Source organism: Saccostrea cucullata, unplaced genomic scaffold, assembly GCF_032062105.1.
Source record: "Saccostrea cucullata isolate Sc308-1 unplaced genomic scaffold, CSIRO_AGI_Scuc_v1 ctg15693, whole genome shotgun sequence".
NCBI lineage: Eukaryota > Metazoa > Mollusca > Bivalvia > Ostreida > Ostreidae > Saccostrea > Saccostrea cuccullata.
This window is the reverse complement of record NW_026918194.1, coordinates 8,742-13,855: the sequence shown is the minus strand read 5'-3', so window position 1 is coordinate 13,855 and position 5,114 is coordinate 8,742. Positions and strand designations below refer to the sequence as shown.

At 29.5% G+C, this 5,114-nt stretch overlaps 1 long non-coding RNA gene across 1 annotated transcript; it reads left to right on the top strand.

Annotated features, from left to right (window-relative positions):
- Positions 1–58: 58 nt before the first annotated feature.
- LOC134259091 (uncharacterized) lies at positions 59–1,417 on the top strand. Its single transcript, XR_009990280.1, has 3 exons — positions 59–236; positions 767–874; positions 1,340–1,417. It is a non-coding gene; the product is annotated as an uncharacterized LOC134259091 (long non-coding RNA).
- The last annotated feature ends 3,697 nt before the right edge of the window (positions 1,418–5,114 follow it).

Here is a 5,114-nt window from a genome sequence, read left to right as displayed (position 1 = left end):
ATGGATTTTAACCAGAATTTTCTCGTTTGGTATTGGTTTCAGAATTTTAGTCATTAAAGTGTTCCTCTGTTCAGCATTTACAGAGTATGTTGTACAATGTAATAAAATATTTATTTATTTATTATGCATACTCAAGAATATATTCAGCACTTATTTTGATTATTTAAATAGTTGCAGTGGACTGTCCCTGAGACGATTCCCCACATCGCCGGCTATGTAGACAGCTTGTGAAAATGGTGAGAACCATGCAGCTCAAATTTTCAATTAACACAAATAAACTAACAATGTTTTATCAACCTGTATCTTTAAGCATAAGACTATAAAAAATATTGCAACAGCTTGAAATGCTATACACCAAGTAAACAAGACGAGGTTTATATTCTTATTTTCCTTATCCTAAAAATACAATAGCAATGGATTCTGAGCTATGCATAATTTTTTTTTTACGTTAAATACTTAAGCATGAATTATTAAAAATAGCTATCATATTCTATGATGCACAATTATGCATGCATTATTTACAGGAATGATCACAAGAAATGACAAAAGCAGTAGGAAGAAAGATTTCTTAAATTTTCTGATAAGATCAATAAAATCACATGAATTGATTTTTTTAGCTCACCTGAGCCATTTTAAGACCCGAACGAGTTTTCTTATCTGTGTCTGCTATTTGTCTGTCATATATAAACTTTTCAAATTTTTACATTCATGAGAATTAATCCTAGTTTGAACAAAAAAATCCTGCAAGATACATCTTTTCTTTCAGAAATTGTGCCAGAAAAGTTTGAAGTAGCTATGGGAATGATCAACATTGAACTTGCTGAGCCTTCCTTCTGAAAGTTACTTGACCAGATATTTGGCTACCCAGTATGAGGTACGAAGTAATCATTTGTTGTACGACTTATTGTGTATGAGATTGCCACCATTTACTAGAACTTTGCATTTGCTGTCCACTTTAAAAACCTGCTATCTACAGTGTAAGTTGTTAAATTAAATATATTTTACTTTATAAATAAATCACTTGCTCATTATCCCAATAACTTGCATGTTAAATGCTGTAGATGCTAACCTTTGCATTTTTGTTTACTCTTAAATTCAATGTGTTCCGAGTACCGGTATGTACATCCATTTCATATCATGTTTTGTTGTCTCTAAATTTAATCTAATACATATCATAATATGTTTTTGAAATAATTCGCTGAACTAGATCACAAAGATTAAGGATTTTATTATTGTATGAATGTTATCTACTTGCTCTAATCATAAATACATCTGTTTGTATATTTTTTCTACGAGATGCCATACATGCTTTTAATTTTTCATATTTTTTTATCCATAGTATCTTTCTGTAACATTAAATAAAATATCGTGGAGGAACACAAAGAAAAGGGCTTTGCATCTCAACATATTCAAGGTCAAGCAGGTAAATACATTGGTAAATTGCTCAAAAAAAAATGGCAAAAAGTCACCAGTCCCCAATTTACATGTACTTCCACAAAATCTGTAGCTTGCTGCTGTTAAAATATAGATACGTATGTCTTAATATATTAAATGCTGTAAATGCTATTCTTTTCATTTTCGTAAACTTTGTAAATCTTCAAATTCCATGTGTTCGGACTACGGTACCATTATGCATGTTTCATATCATATTTTGTTGTCTATAAATTTAATCTATACATATAATTATATGTTTTTTTTTATGTAATTCACTTACCTAGATGACACAGAGAATTTTTTTCATTGTGTAAAATGTTATCTTCTTGCTTTAGTCATAAGTATACCCTATTTGTATATTTTTTTCTCCTTTTTTGTATATTCTGTCTACGGAGAGCCACACCTGTTATTAATTTTTCATATTTTGTTTGTGACAGCTTTTTACCATATCCATAGTATCTTGCTGCTAAATGAAAAAAAAATATATTTCGGAGGAGCAGAGAAAAGAGCACTTCACATGTTCAAGGTCAAGCAGGTAAACATAGTAATAAAATGCTCCAAAAACAAAAAAAGATGGCGAAAAAATCAATAATCCCCAATTTACATGTATAACAACATTAGCTTCATAATCTGTAGCTCGATCGCTTGCCTGAAATTATAGATAATTATCTGTCTTTATTACCCAGACTTGAAAAAATGGCATATCTTTTGTGGTCCTCTGTAATTATTTTAATTAATCAAAATTGAGCTTTGTTTCCTCTAGGTCAATTGATAATTTTACAATCAACTCAGATTTTGTGTACTATTTAATATATGCAATTGCATAAATCCGGAAGCACACATATAATATGTATATGTAGGCAAATGGGTATTTATTTTTATGTTTGTTGTAGAAATTAGGAGCTAGATGTGCTTCTCCAGAGCTGAAAACTTCTTGGCATGAAGAGAAGAAAAAGCAAGAAGAAGCAGTTTTAAATATTGATTACGTCTTCATGGTACAAAAAATGATTCTAAATATAATACTATCTATGAAATTAGAAAACTGAAGTTGCGTTCTGATGAATGTGAGAAAGTCTTCAAAGAACAGGACACCAAAAGTGCAACTCTCAAATCAAAGCACTCTAAAAGGCAGAGCATAAGGAGAACTAGGACAAATAAAGAATCAAAAAGAGTCAACCCTATGGATGTAGTAATTGAACAGAGATGGGCTATTAGAGATGAAATATCTGAGTTACTACTTTTTTGCACAAATGTGATGCTTGTTTTACTTATCTTTAATTGACACATTCAATGTTAGATAAGAAAAAAAATATACCTAGTGTTGTATTTTTGACAGTGAAATTTTTTTCTGATGCTTGATTACAGATTGAAACTGTCATGTTTTTATTGTTTAAACATTTATTGGTTTGTTGTGTAGTATGCAATCACATACATTTTAATCTTGATTTATATATTACATATATGTACAAGTCTGACTTCAATAATAACTGCATGGACATTATTGTGGAAAAAAAATAAGACAATCAAGGGTAGTCTAAAAGAGCTTTGCTGGCAGTAAGTTGCAGATCTTGATACCCAAGTAAGAGAGAGGTGGCGTCTCTGACCGATCCTTTTGCTGTTGCTTGTGGGCGAGTGAGGCTTCTCTGTCAGTGCCTTAGTGAGTCATAGATGTAAAAAATAGAATAGGCAAATGAGGTAGAGACATTTCTAAGTAAAAAAAAGGGGTGAATTTTGATTTTAATAAATATTACAATTGATATTGAAAGAGTAATGAGAATTGCAAGAGTAAAATATTAATTTGTTTCCTGCCAGTTGAAGTAAGACAGTTTATGACGAGAATCTTTTCCATTAAAATGGAATAGTAATTAAGGCTTAAAAAAATTTGTAAAATATACTACTGTTAATACAGGACTTTTATATGTGCATGTTTCAGAGCTCATTCTTGATATTTTAAGGCAAAGTTAAAAATATCACTATTGAAATGTCTTGCATTCCAATGTAAAGTTGATTTAATGAGGATATGTTAAATTACAATCATCAAGCAATAAACCTAGCAGTTGGAACAGAAATGAGCTACATGTTTTGGAAACAATTTTAAGCTGCTATTGTTTTGTGTAATTGTGATACTTTTTTCTTAATTTGAATTGACATAACCAAATGTTATAAAGGATTTTTTTGGGTGTTGTATTTTTCAGTCAACATTAAGTATTTTACAAGTCGAACTTGAATAATTAGTGCATGGACATCTATTGTGGAAATACTTGGGAAACAATATAAGGGTGGTCTGAAAGAGCTTTGCTGGCAGTAAGTTGCAGATCTTGATACCCAAGTAAGAGAAAGGTGGTGTCTCTGACCGATCCTTTTGCTGTTGCTTGTGGGCGAGTGAGGCTTCTCTGTCAGTGGCTTAGTGTGTCTTATTAAATGTACATGTAAAACGAATGGGCAACTTTTATTGGCAACTTTTATTCTTTTTATGCAAAGTATGATATAATTTATTGTGGGAAATTGAAAAGCCATTTACAACCCATGCAGCAGTTTTAATAGGGGCAGTTTCAGTCAGATTTTGCAGTCTTTTGGAGTCCAGAATGACTACATTTTTGACCTGTTGTGTTCTGATTTATTACGGATTTGAATTTTACATACAATTCTATTCTTATATTAAATTATTTATAATTACTTCAGTATATTACTTACTACTAGTATGTAGAAATTTACTCCATTATAATTGAGCTACAATCATGATTGTAAATTTTTAAATTCTGACTTTTAGGCATAAATTTGAAATATCTTGTACTTTGTTAGAACTCATTGTTTGTAGACTATTGAGATAACATCTAATAAAACTGAATGAGAAATGCATTTGTGTATGATTGTAAAATACTTGCCAAAAAAACCCACAATTGTAAACCATACAAATTATTGATGGAATAAATATAAAATAAGATTATTATGCAATAATATAATAATAGTAAATTTCATCAAATACAACTTTAAATCTTAATGATATGGGAAGGTTTAATCCGTACATTTTCATCACTTATACACGAGATTTAATATTAGTTTATGAAAGATTAAAATTTGAACGTATAAGTAAGTTTACAATTTTCCATATAAAACGTAATTTTTGGAAGTATTATAAAGTAAAGTGTGAATTTAACAAAAAATAATGAGGTAAAGATCTACGTTAAATTTTATTAAACGAACAAATTTAATATGACCATAAAACTTTATTTTATGGCCATGTTTAATAATAATTATACGTTTTGTATATTAGAGGTATAATACTTGTTTACGGCAGACTTAAATCCGAACGTATTAGTAAGTTTACAATTTTCCAAACTTTATTAAATTTGTTCTTTTAATTTTTCATTAAACTCGTATTAAATGCTAATTATTTTCTAACATTTACGATCCCACAATATGTTATATTATGCATTTAAACATTAAATAATCGCAGCATTTAAATCGCATTTAAGGTAAAATTAAACCCGACTTTTCATGCAGTGATTATACTGATGAATAAATAGATGATACTTTTTTACAGCAAAATATCTCATATTTTTATTGGTAATGTAGATATGGTTGTAAATTTAAAGGTCAAGTGTATTTTAAACACATGTACATGTAATTTAAAATAGAAGATTGAGTGGTTCCTAGCTTATTTAGTTGTCAAAAAAGGA